This window comes from Megalopta genalis, chromosome 1, assembly GCF_051020955.1.
Source record: "Megalopta genalis isolate 19385.01 chromosome 1, iyMegGena1_principal, whole genome shotgun sequence".
NCBI classification, from domain to species: domain Eukaryota; kingdom Metazoa; phylum Arthropoda; class Insecta; order Hymenoptera; family Halictidae; genus Megalopta; species Megalopta genalis.
In genome coordinates, this window is record NC_135013.1 from 13,124,147 (window position 1) to 13,138,678 (window position 14,532).

Below are 14,532 nucleotides of genomic sequence, written 5' to 3' on the forward strand. Positions count from 1 at the left end.
CTCAGGCCATCTGAAGCAACTTTTTCCTTTACAAAAATTTTCTCCGAGGCACTGTTAACGAGTTATTAACGAAAAACAGTGACCAATGAGAGGTGAGATACGCTGGCGCAAGGCGGCCGAGCTAATGAGCGAAACTGGACTTGGTCGCCTCGCGCCAGCTAAGCTCGCGTGAGCCAACGGCGCCAACGGTCGAGCGGTCGAATCCCAGCTCAGCTGGCGCGAGGCGGCCGAGCCAACGGCGCCAGGGGTCGAGCGGTCGAATCCCAGTTTCGCCGATTAGCTCGGCCACCTAGCGCTAGGCGAGCGCGCCTCTCATTGGTCAGTGTTTTTCGTTAATAACTCGAAAACAAAGTCGCGGATTGCATTTTCGCTAAAGGCGAAGTTATTTCAAACGATCTCAGGAATCGCCCCTTCCGGATTGCGAGACATTTTTTGGAAAACCTGTCTTTCGACGAAGGAACGCTTCGTCTTGTCTGTTTTCGCGCTGCTTCCAATTTCGTTTCGCGAGAGACAGCGCCAACATCTATCTAAAGATTGCAATTCATAAAAGTGTTCTTATTTCGCACGGAACGTGACAGCCTCGTTAATAATTTCCCAGAAATGATTATTCATCGTTACAGTGTTTCGCGAGGGAACTTCCCCGATGAACGCGGCTTGTTTACGCAGACGAGTATCGGAGACCTCGTGTAGTTTTCGCGTGGTCGCGTTTGCCATGGCCACTTGAAATGTTAACAAGTCGAAAAGGAGACCGACCGTGACCGAACCGGCCTTTATACGGTGCACGATTGCGTCGAGGGCAGCTCGTTCGCTGCTCGACTCTCACGATCAGTCCTTCGTTTGCCAGAGAAAAAGACGAACCGGCAAATTAATTACAATAGCGGCATCGCTAACGGCGTTCCGCCGCACGGTACGCGCACCGCAAATGAGCTGGCGAACTCGATCAACCAAGGACACGCGTATGCGTAAGCACGAACCAACGCTCCTTGGTTTTTACCACCGGTGACGTAATCGGCAGCATCCGACTAAACCAGCGGCGCGATACCGATATTCAATTGAGGAGATTTCTACGTCGGAACGAGCAACCTTTGCCGCTACCGCGTTCATCAATTAGCGGAGTCAAAGAGTCATCTACTGCGGTATGGATTTTTGCGAACTTCGTCGGAAGTTTCCTGTGTCGTAGAGTGACTCACTCTTCGGACTCAATAAAGAGTCATTCTGCATTCGTTTAACCCCTTAACGTGCACGCTCGAATTAACTCGAGCGCGCTAAACTGGCCAAACTGTGCACACTCGAGATAATTCGAGCGGCGTTGTACTTTATGTTTCAATAATTTTTCACACTCGAATGCAATCGAGAATTGAAAATAACAATGTGAAAGCAAAAAAAAACAATCGTTTTATTGATATTTATCATTTACATGGGATTGTAAGCTATAACACTTACTTATTCAAGTATAAAATATATCCTTTTTCTACTTATCACTTACGACTTATCTCTTCCTTGTGAGCTGCTTTCCGACAGCGTATTCATATTCAGATTCTGATTCGCTCATCTTTCAATATATATTTTACTAAAATATAATGTAAAATAAAATATAGTAATAATAATAATAATAATAATAACAATAATAATAATAGTAATATTCTGAAAATTAGAAATCGTACCAATTGTATAAATATCCATTATTTTTGTATTTTTGTAATTTTCTTGCCAAGACAACGTTCTAAATTGTGTTTTTTTACATTAAAGAAAATTGATTTTTTTTGGCCGGCCTTTTTCAAAAAAACTGTGCATTATGGGGTTAAACCTCCACGCGATCATTGTTTTATTCGTATTCATGAATCGCGGAGACGCACGGATCTCCGTGCTCAAATTTCACTCGACGCTTAAATTTGCATTGTTGCTCGAAGGTTAACAGTCGCTTCTCGACAATTCGAGGGACCTCGAAGCAGCACAACTTTTTCTGTCTCTGTTTTCTTGAGTAAATATTATGTCACCGAAAACGATCAGTGACAAAAGTCTACGGTTCTTTGCCTGACAGCGTGAATAAATGAGTCAGATAGGATCGTGTGATTCATTATACGGCCAGAAGCGTTGCATTAATCGTTGCGTTCGCTTAAAGCACTGCCAAAAGTGAACGACGGGTAATCGGATAATGTATTTATCTGAAGTGTCGTGTAAAATTTGGTTACATTCGTATGGTACTTGATAATAGAAAGTTAAATGTCTCTTAACCGGTTAAGCGCGTTTGTCGTGTATACACGTCGAACCAAATCTTTATTACGGCGCGCTCGACGTGTTTACTCGTCGTTAAAAACATCAAATCACCGTTGACTATGAAAACTCGAAATTTTAATAAAATACAATAAGAATATTATTTGGTGGGATGTTTGCTTTATATTACCAATAGAACTTGTGGCGGACCAGACATAAAAAGACACGTCCTTCAAAAGCGGGGTGTGCATATGCCTTTTTCGGGTTTTCCCGACGCAAGGCGTACACACCGCAATAAAACAATAAAAACGTTGGGACACAGCTTCGGACCATAGGTCCCGGATCACCCCGGTCGGAAAATCTTCGGGAAAGGCCTTCGCCCTTCCCAAGGACTTTCCCTTACCAATAAATACGAGGACCTCTCGACCGAGAGAAGTCAGTTAGCAAGTTTTCCTCCGACTCTCAACGTGTTCATATTTCCGTCTCATCCGTCACTCGTTTACCTTTACCTTTTACACACTGTACCTCTCATCGCCTTTTTGTTACAAGTTATATTAAAGTTCTCGTTATATAAAACCAAAAAAACTCTCTCGGATTATTTTATATAAACCGTCGCAGTAACCCCTGCGACAAAAACTGCTAAGTATTTTATACGGAGGGGGTGGTAGAAGATGTACCGTTTGTTCGAAAAATGGAATCCGTAAGGAGTCAAGATACTGGTGTAAGACCTGCGAAGTGCCACTTTGTGTGGTACCATGTTTCCAGAAATATCACACCGAACTCAATTGAAATTCTTAATATTTTTTTTCCTACACGCGTCTTTCTTGTTTATGTATTTTATTATTATTTGAGAATTTTTGAGTTTATAATAACAATAACTTTTCAGAAATAAATTGTTAAGTTTTTCTTAAATAAAAATGTAGTCCTTCGTTTTTCATAAAATTTGAAATAGGACCATTTTGCCCTGCGTTCGTCGTGTATACACGTCATCGCTTGATTTTAATTCCGCGCACTGTGAGAGGTTTTTAAAACTAAATACGCCGCTTAACAGGTTAAGGATAACCTTGACATCAAAATAAAACAAATTCCCGAAATAAATTACCAATTACAAAGATACGCTATATAATTTATAGTATCCTTGGTTCGAAGCGTACCAATGTCTCTTTCAAAATGCCAAGTTTCGCAAGAAATAATGACATAATGATAGATCCACGCCGAAGCAGATTGAATTACACGGCCAGAGAATTACTGCGGAGTGAAACAGAGCGATCCTCGCACATGTGAAATTTTGGAATTTTTCGTCCGCCCGTAACTGTTCGGCTTGTAAAAATGAAAACACGGCGACCGCAGAGGTTACCGCACGGTGGTCCGTCGAAAATCCTTCAGTGTCGAACTGTGGCCACCGGAACACGTCCTCTATCCCTGGCCCGCGTTGTTCGTCGCGGACGAAGGGACCGGGTAACCATTACGTATTACCTCGTACACCATTTTCAGGTAAAATATTTTTCGGATAAAATGCGTGTACCGGTGGCGTCGGCATTTCCTGACGTTATCCAGAAACGAATGGACTTTTAAATTGCGCTCGCGAGCCCCACCTGTAGTCGGTGCACACGGCATCCCCTCCCCCCTCCCATTTCTGGCTGCCTCTATGCAATGGTCGCCGATAACGGATGCAGCGCCGTGCACTCGCGACAAATTTGTACCATTATATTTCCGTATTTACTTCGGCGCGGACTGCGCGGCCAGCGCTTTGTTCTACGCGTAATTACGTTCCCCCGCGCTTAATTCACGACGATTAAATTGCACGTCGTTTCACTTCCCTCTCTTTCCCTCTCTCTTTCTCGTTCCCTCTCCCTCGAGCTGCACCGTTGTCCGTTAATTATCCCGGTGTAAGTGCATCCCGCGATCGCTCCGCGATTTTTATTATTCTTTTTCGCCTGACTCTCGCGCGACGTTCTATCGTATCATTTTTTTGGCATAGAACAACGAGTAATTGTTCGCCATTGTCGCGGTTCAGAGAGACGGGCGAATTTGGGCTTCGCTTCCGGTGCCATTTTAGGGAACCTCGGAATGGAACGAGCTTATGCGATCCTTTAAAACAAATGCGATGTACAGGTTATTCTCCGCGTGTCTTGTCTTCCTCGAGGCGAATTTTCGTCTCGGACATCTTTTACCAATAACTTGTCAGCGTGTGTTGTTATAAGTATTAACCCTTTCCATTCGAAGTCATTTTAATTCTTCAGTCAAAATGGTTTACGATATTTCCATTTTATGCGAAAGTTTACATTTCCAGTTTATATTCCCATTTCGCGTATACGAAAGTCAGTTTTATGGTTCATGCCACAGTTTTGACCGCTTCTTACATATTTCACATGATAAGCATTATTTTGGAATGCGATATAACGATTTTCGATGGTTTACCCGAATGCAAAGTATTAAGAATCTCAAACCGATTGAATTAAACAGAGAGATTCTAGAACGTGCTCTTTTTGATCCGAGTTTTCCACGTGAGAAGCGTAAAGTTCAGTGATTTCCTCTGGCGATCGCTTCTATTCTCCAACACCATGGTTTTTGTACAGGGTTGGTAATTTGAATAAATCATCGCTGGACTGCAGATCTTTACGCAAAATAGAAATTATGTGCAGCGATTGCAAGATGCGGGAGCTTAACAGACATTCATCTTATTTCGTAATAAGTTCAACGAGTTGAACACAATGCAATCGTATCTTGAAATTCTCCAAATGTTTTCACCGTTTCGAATATGATCTACCCATTTTTTGCGATAAATGCATAAAATCCTTGATTGAACCTACCGTCTGCTCAACGAATTAAACGAACGATTGAATTATAATATATATATTATAATTATAATATATTATTATAATATAATATATTATTATTGTTGGTAAATACAACGATACACACACATATACACACACACATGCCTGCAGGGGCAATAAATACAGGTACAAGCCCGAGCTTCTCGGGGAAACACGTATACATTAGGACCCTCTTTTACCTGGCATTTACCTAAAGGAATAGTGGAGAGGGCAGCCTAATTGCATCTAAAGAACTTAGTATAAAAGGACTGCACGTCCCAGTTCAAGCTACTTCCCATAGAACTGCAGAGGCGTTCGTCAGCCTAGAAGACGATCTGTCAGACAGTATCTCCGCGACTTCACATACAGTCACTTTTCTTCACACAAAGTACATTTTATATCCGCTAGATGCTTTATTAAACACTGTATCATATTTGTATTGCATTATTAGTAAATAAACAATTAGCAAATTCCAACAATTATAATATAATATATTATTATAATATAATATATTATTATAATTATAATATATTATTATAATATAATATATTATTATAATATAATATATTATTATAATATAATAAGCGACGAATTCCTTTCCGTCTGCTGTAAAATTTCTGCAGGTGGAAACGAGGTGTAGAGGTGCCCGATTAACACACGGAAGGCTCGAATTAGGAGTGAACTCGTCGTCCGCGGTAAAAGACGACGCGTCGTCGTCGAAATTAATTTCGGAAGGTGTACAAACACGGTTATAGTAATCCGAGGAGCTTGGAATGACTTATTCCGCCGGTGTTGACCTAGAATTTCATTGTGGAAGGAAGTTTCCAGGGAAAGTGGAGGAACGTTTCGGTGATGTTGCCGACGAAGAGGTGGAGGGTGCGAGAGGTGAGGCGACTGTATGCGAAAGAGAAGAGCGACGCGATTCTCTCGCGTTCGCTTTGACGGTAACTGCTAATTTAATTAAGTAATGCCTTGACTTGGCTCGCGCGCGCGGCTCTATTCACTGCAGGAATCGCGTTACCGTCTTTGCAAATTAATAACAGACATTATCTCGCGACCACGTTTCACGATATTAAGATACTAACCGTCTACAGTGGGGTTATCTTGTCGTTTCACGACGAAAGCAAAACGTTACCGACGGTACCGACAAGCCAATTGAGTTATGGTTGCCGAGCCACGGCTGTCTCCTAAGGCGTTGCGCAAGATGATCTCGACGTCGGCGTTACATAAATAGCTTAATTATCGTGAAAAATTGATTATCAAATCCTTGTGTACCGATGGCTCTGCGGCGTCCAGGCGTTCGGCGACCTTTGATCGCTCTCTTCGAATTCCATCGGCCATATTTAGCTACCGTCCTGCGCCGCCACTCAAAGGAGCTAATTGCGATTTATGAAGTGCGCGCGGCTGGCCCTCGCAGGGCATTACTCCGGCCCCAAGGGCCACCGCACATAACGCAATTATCTTTGAGGCGCGATAGAAAATACGATTCATTTTGCGTCGCCCTTTAAGCACATTGCTCGTTCTTATGATCGATAAATAAATGGTGTTAGAACCTAAATAACGTCCTAGAATGAAACCTATCTCGTGTGAGAGAACTAGAAGCGCATCCTCATTTAATTCAGACTTTTTGTTCTAAATCAAAAACTAACCCTCGTACGAACCTAAGTGTACATCTTCATTTAATTCAAACTTTGCTCTTCCAATTCGAAAGCTAACTCATGCGAGAACCTAGATGTGCATCTTGATTTCATTCAAATATCGTCGACCTGAAGCAAAACCTAATTCTTGTACGAACCAAGATGCGCATCCTTATTTAATCCAGACTTTGTCGGTTTAAAGCAAATATTTAATCCCTTGCCGTATCATTTTCTTCATGATTAAAGTGATAAGCACATTTTCGATTGTAATAGTTTCTTCGAAAAGAAAGAAAATTTATATTTATCGTGAGTCTACATTTACTGGGGCGATTAAAATATTGATCACAAGAGGACAGAATTTTATTCCAGCGTAAAAAAACGAAAAAAATAACATTGGTATTTAATAGGATATTACTAGAAATCTGCACCATATGAGTCTGACTGGTTAAAGTACGGCGAGGAGATTGTACTTGCATTGTATGAAATGTTTGAGATTGCTGACGTGCAAACTGTTAATCCACGATTTTTGCAATCAGTTAGACAATGTTTCTTTTTCAATGAACTTATCCACGAAGGGGTGTACCTGTGTACGATCATTTGTTCTCCAGAAGGGAACTGGAGCGTCCCGTCGTGCGCACAGTGGAAACTTTAGTCCTCGTGCAAACGACCACCGTAATTTACGACTCTCCTTCGAAGAAGCTATTTTTGAGATGACAAGTCCCAAACCTTGACAACGCATATTCGCAATAGAGTTTTTTAGAAATACCTCAATAGCAAACGGAGACCGTCATAAATTCGGAGAGTTTCCGAAGGGTACTCGAAACGGACCCAGCGACCCAAAAGGCCATGTGGTCCGACGCGGGTGACCCGAAGGAAAAGTTCCACACGTTGTCGCGACCAACTCATTATCCCCTCCGATTACCAGGCCGTTCCGAAAATACGCGAAGGACGTAAGGAACAGGCGGTAAAAAGGGCAAATGAACAACGCTGATTGGCAAGGCCCAACGCGCGGGGTTAGCCAATCAGGGTTGTTCAAGAATTTTACCAGGGAAAACGGCGAGTGTAAAAACGAATACTCGAACACTGCGCCGCGACTCGTCTTGGAAGACAAAGTTCGCGAAAGAATAAAGAAATATTCCACACCGTACAACGAGTACACGAGTCCTTTCGAACCATCCTACCCAAAGAACGAAAGGAAGCCGGAGGATCGTCTTTGTATTCGCGGAAATCGTAAGATTGGTATCGCGCCCCTTTTTCCGGTATTGCGTCTCACCGACAGCATCGTCGGCGCGGCGTCGGCGTCGACGGCGTCGTCGTCGTCGTCTTTTATTTCAAGGGAAATTAACGACGACCGGCGAGTAATTGTCGGGCGTTAAGCCGCCTGCGGAACGTAATTACGCGGGGACAAAGCGTCGGCAGGGGTAAATACGGAAACGCGGGCCAGGGGAAAACGAATTTGTCACGGCGGTTTCGGGCCACGGCTTCGGGAACTTCTTCTCCGCGCTTTCATCGAACACCGGCTCCGCGCCGCGCCGCGCCGCGCCGCGTCGCGTCGGTACCAAAGTCTCCGAACTTCGCCGGGTACCCTCCCTGTCGGTGATAGGTACGCGATAGCAGGCACAATGGACGTTGCACAATTTTAATTGGATGTTTTGTTCGGCCCTCCGTCGCGGGATTGCGTGGCGGGAAACCTTCCGAGTTTCGAGCCAAGTTTCGGTGACACAGCTGCCCCCGATGCTTTCAAGTGGACCCCACTTTTTTTAATCGAACCCCCCTCCCCCCATCTCGCTGGCGCACGATCGGGGAACCCCGCTATCGATTGCACGACTGCTCGTGAATTTTCCTTTGCGATGGCTTTGTCTGTTTGTCGATTTTTCTGCTCAGATTGCTCCTGTTCTATAGGAACGATCGAGACACTTTCGATGTAGGAAGTTGACCTTAGCGTGTGTTCCTGTTCTTAGAAGTTATTTTATTAACATTAGAACAGAGAAGTAACTTATATTTTTGACTAGATAGATTTTTGTGATAAGATTAAGCGAGTCTTTATACGTTGCTTTATAGGCACTTCGATAGGAAGTCGATGTACGTTTTTTTCAGTGAAAAGTTTCTTGCGGAAAGAATAAGAGAAAAATGGTATACACACACACACATCAAGAAATTGATCTTCATGCAAGTATTCATCCGTAATTTTATCGACATTAGACTAAAGCACATAAGTTTATTTTGAATTGGAAAATTTAGAAAATTTCTAATGAACATGATAAAAGGAAGATACTGATATTCGTAGGACTTTTGTGGACGTCATAAGTACACAAAGTCGAAGACAGTATTTCTCCTCACACCATTCAGTGGTGCCACAAACAGTCAATATTTTCGTAGAGAATTTCTCTTGGTAAACAGATCATTAGTACCCTCCCGAAGCGACTATAATTGGAAACCGTAAATTACGAACGAGGTATGTTCGAGTTTGAAATTCAAAGAATGCAATGCTTACTTAAAACTCTAGCTTCTCGAACAAATTTAACCCTTTGCACTCGAGTGGTGACTCAGAGACACCATTAGAATTTACGATGTCACGTTTTAAAATAATTTTTACATTAGCAAAGTTTAGATTTCAAAAGACAGTTAAGAGCGTAACCGTTGTGTGTGAGTCACAAGAGTCAATTTCATATGCACAAGATGCACTTTTTCATGTGAAATAAAAATACTGTAAGTTAGAAAAATTGCTTCAGATTTACGGTTGAAATAGCTTCGAGTGCAAAGGGTTAACCTGAAATAGTAACTAATTCAAAAAACAATCGTCGACGAAGCAATCCGGGGAACAATAAAAATAAACAGACAAATGTATACAATAGTGCATCGTAAACAGATAATCGTATACTGCCCGGTTAAGTCAGAAGAAGTCAGTCGAGAAAAGTGTAGGGCCGATTCCATGTCGATGCCCTCACAGAATTAGGGTAAACGCGTTTCCTTTCCTTTCCCCTAGCAGAAATTGTCCCTTTATATTGGCCCTAAATTAGCCGCTGTACTGAAATTCCACGAAACGAGTTCGGCCGAATAAAAACAAACAACGCCTCCTGACGTCACGTCACGTCTCGCTCCCCCGTGGTCGCCATTTTCGGCTAGGAGCATATCAGACGCGTGTACCTGTGATTTCTCTCTCTCTCTCTCTCTCTCTCTCTCTCTCTCTCTCTCTCTCTCTCTCTCTCTTTCTGTGTGTGTCTCTCTCTCTCCCTCCCCCCCCCCCCCCTCTCTCTCTCTCTCTTTCTGTGCCCCCCCTCTCTCTCTTTCTCTCTCTCTCTCTCTCTCTTTCTCTCTCTCTCTCTCTCTCTCTTTCTCTCTCTCTCTCTCTCTCCCTCTGTGTGTGTGTGTGTGCATTATTTACGTGACGACCAATTTTGCGATTGCAATAATAAGGGAAAGAAAATCGATGCTTATTGCGCGCCTAAATTTAGAAGAATGCTTAAATATTGATGACAAGAATTTTATTCCATTTTTAAAGGAAATAACACCTATACACAATAATTACTAGAAATATTACTAACAGTTCTCATGGCGAGTCGGACTCGTACAGAAAGGGGTTAAATGAAAAAGAAGCAAAGTACGACGATGTGAAATAAACCGGGTAAATGAGATTTTCCAATTTTCCAATCGACAACAAATCGCAAGGAACTGTTACCTAATTCCCTCTATCAGCGTCGGTGTGGCGATTCCAGAGCTGCAACTGCAGTACTGCTTTGGACGGTACACCGTTGCACCATCGCGTATCAATAAGATTGAGTCATCGGCGTTGTTACCTGGAAACTTTCTCCATTTTCACTCGCAGTTACACGAAAGTTGCGGAACGTCCGAGTTTCCGGGATCGGTCTATTTATTAGACAAACTATTATATTTCAATTGCTGTGTGTGCGTCGTCGTTTTCTCGTCGGCGGATGTCGCACGCAAAAACCGGTCGCAGCATAACAGAGCGATCTTTCGCCAATTACGGCCGAGCAAATAAGAGAGGCGACGGTATGGCAGCAACGGGAGACGCCGGCTGGCGGCCGTTCAGCCTCATTTTGTAACACATTACATAAATTCTTACGTAAGTTTCGCGCCGAACGCGTTACACCGGCGTGCCGGGTTCTTCGGTTATTGTCAGCTTCCGCGACCGGTCCTATCCAGCGAAAAGCTTCGGATGACTGTGCGTTTATCGCGGCTATGCTCCGTTTTTCTTCTTTCCCCTGCGATTAACGCTTTCTCCGTGTTATACCTGTACCATGCGTAGACTCTGTCCGAGTGTCCTAAGCATTGTTCCGTTTTCGTGACGCAAATACAGTAATGTCTCCATTACCGACGCTCAGATTGTCCACTAAAATGGATAATTTGGAAAGAGGAGATACGATTATTCGAGCCTTGCGGCTCGTTTTTATATAATTGTGGACAATTCATAACTATAAAAATAAACCGCAAGGCTCGGATAATCGTATCTCCTCTTCCCAAATTGTCCATTTTTTGGGTCAATCTGGGCTGCATCATTACTGTACAGTAATGTCTCTCTAATTGACGCTCAAATTGTCCACAAAAATGGACAATTTCGGAAGAGAAGATATGATTATTCGACCCTTGCAACTCGTTTTAATAGTTGTTGACAATTGAGCAAAAGTGGCATAAATCACTATACCGTAATGAAAAGTGGTGATTTTTTAATGTTTGAATGAAGTTATTTATACTGAGAAAAATATCAGTATCCTGAGATAACAAATACAAGTAAGTCTTCTCGAAAGTTAGCATCCATATTTTTAAACGTGTTAAAACGCAAACCCTGAAATATATCGACTTAAAAACAAAGTGACTTATGTCACTTTCGAAATAAACGGCTCAATTCGTGACTATAAAAATGAACCGCATGGATCGAGTAATCGTATCTTCTCTTCTTAAATACAGTAATGTCAATTAAAGAGACATTACTGTATTTTTTATTTTCAAGTCGACCAATACGAGTATGTACACTAGCGGTCGTGAATTTGCGTCGATGAATTTTAATTTCACTTACACGTATATTGTGTAACTGTTTTACTTATTTATTTCATTTGCATCGTTCCCACAGACGCGTGTTTCGCTTTCTCAATCTGAAACATAAGCCTGTGAAATTTACGCATTTACACAATTGTGTTGATATTTCTGGTCCCGCGACTTTTAAATTCTTAGAAACTTTTTAAAGACTTGCCTTTATTCTGTATCCAGCCGAACCCACCCTCGACATACTGCTCGTTGCGCTTCTCTCACAACAGTCGGCGAATTGTTTGGCCAAACTTCGGTCGCCGGCGTTGCAGAACGTGTACAAACACACGGCTACGGAACCTTTGTACTTCGTTTCGATGCTCGAAAACAATTTCCGATGAAAGACGCTTCATCAGTGTTTGATTTTCATTGCTTCCACGAACTTACTGTTTCCCGGTACGATGAGAAATCTCAATAAAGAGAAGATTTCGTTGACTGAATCAATGTGGACAAAGTATTATGCGTATAATATCGATTTTATTTCTTGGCACGATGGTTTTAAAAGCGACGTCGACGAGAGGATGGATTTTGATGAAAATATTGGTTTTACTGTATTTTCATCGGATTTGAAATACTGTGCATATTTAAAATGTCTTCGAATATTTCTGTAATTATTAAACTCCGGATGTTCATTTATGTGAAATCGAAATGTGAGGAATATAACGTAATACACGGTGAAAAATAGATTGGCAAAATATACTTCTGTTTCGAAAGAAGTCTTTTAAAAGGCATTTTATCTTGCATAAAATACAGCGGTTAATTAATTATAGACCGAAATTAGCTGTCCTACATTTTCAACCTCCATTAATATCGTAATTAAAGTACGAAAGAAATGATAAAATGTTTTACACGGTAAATGAAACCAAAAGTTCTTTGCAGTCTATCACATCGGTTCATCCTGCAAAATTCAATAGTTCTTAGCGATTTACACTGAAAGGACATAATTCCATTAAGCTCCCAGAGTTTTATATCAAATAGTACTCGTGCTTTCTGACGAATTATATACAGTTCGTTCCGTTGGAATACGAACCGAAGATTGCCATTTCGTACTTTCCAACTCTTAAAACTGTTCGCCGATTCGTATTGAAATAAAACTATGCGAATTATAATTGTAAACAAATATACAAGTAGAGTATCTAACATAAAAGAAAAATATCTATTGAATTCATTAAGCGAAACAAAGACTGAAACGTTAAAACGATCTAAATGCTCTAAATGATCTAAAAAAGAAAATGATCTAAATGCTCTAATGCGCTAATGATCTATCGAGCTCTCGCAAATCGCAAACGCTAATTAAATGGGACAAACTATAAGAATTCGATTAATTTATCGAGTCAACGACACCATAACAAGGTGCACCATAAAACCACGTTGTAGGCACTGTTATGAAAACAATGATCGCGCAGCGAGCCATTGGCACCGGGTTTACCGTGGTGATCTCTCACTTTTACTACGCCTTTGCATTACGTGTTCAAGAGAGAGAGAGAAAGGAAATGCAGCTGTGAGATCGTCGTTCATAAAGGTAGGTTACTAAATACTGGACCTACGTGCCAAGCTTCCGCGTAAAACCACTCTCACGCTTCTTGCGTGTATCTTTACTTTCGATTTTTCATTTTTCACCTTCGTCCGTCTTTTTCTCTGCTTGCTGCGCCTGTGACCGGGATCTCAGCCGCCTGGAACGGCCAAGCTGTGCTGACATAACCGATTCATTTATTTTCCAACGGTAATATAATACATTCTTTTATTAAAAAAGTAAAAAGAATACATTGCATACCGTGCAATATTATATAAGCCGAACGATCTTTCTCTTTAACAATTTCAACTGTTCGAGAGTACTGGCCGAATGGTACAGTCAAGTCGAAATTCATTTATCCAAACGCGAAGTAGATCATCGATTATCGGAATCCGCGTTAACCGAACTACTAGACAATTTGTGCAACTTATTGTGTAAATAAATACAAATTTCATTTAGTAATGTAAACGTGCAGTCGAATGGTCGAGGTTTTACTATAGATACAAATCAGTTTTTAAATGTTGCGGAAAATTGTGTCACGACTAATACCAGGCTACGTGTTAAAAATTTGTTCACGAAGAAATTAGCAGAGGCGCTAATTTAATTATGGCGATATAACGAACAGTTTGGTGTGCAGGCATTAACGTGTGACGATTAATACTAGACATACATATTATACAAATCAGTTTTTAAATGTTGCGGAAAATTGTGTCACGACTAATACCAGGCTACGCGTTAAAAATTTGTTCACGAAGAAATTAGCAGGTACTAATTTAATTATGGCGATATAACGGACAGTTTGGCGTGCAGGCATTAACGTGTGACGATTAATACTAGACAGCGAGTTAATTTGTCCGTGTAAGAAATTAGCATAGAACGTAATTTGGTTAGTACAAATTTCGGTCGGTACGAATGGAGATCGCGTCGCCGGCAATGCGGCCGTGCAATTTTTTTCTAGGCACCACGATGCATCTTCGTCTCGGAGGAAATTCGCGGTTGTGCAGCTACCGGGAAGACGGGCCGGCGTTTCCGCATTGTCTCCGCGCAACAACTGCCGGGAGAACACGGCGAAACTATCGTCGCGGCAACCGTTCAACTTTGACCTTTCGCGTATCGCGGAACGTTCACCAGACCGCGAACGAGCTCGTCCGACTTCCGCGAATATAAATCACTAACCGTGGCAACGATACAACCGTGCCACGACGCCGTTTTCCGATCCTGCGAATTCCTCGGGCGTCGCGACGTCGACGACGAGCCTCGGAAACGGTGCTGGAACACAAATTAAATCGAGAATCGAGAATCGATC

The 14,532-nt window shown here is 42.0% G+C and overlaps 2 protein-coding genes across 2 annotated transcripts in view; one reads left to right on the plus strand and one right to left on the minus strand.

The window, feature by feature from the left end:
* Window positions 1–14,532, plus strand: part of LOC117228837 (uncharacterized) — a 144,468-nt gene that overhangs the window by 108,436 nt on the left and 21,500 nt on the right. The gene's annotated exons all lie outside the window — the stretch shown is intronic.
* LOC117228838 (uncharacterized) overlaps window positions 1–14,532 on the minus strand; it is a 38,571-nt gene that overhangs the window by 16,211 nt on the left and 7,828 nt on the right. The gene's annotated exons all lie outside the window — the stretch shown is intronic.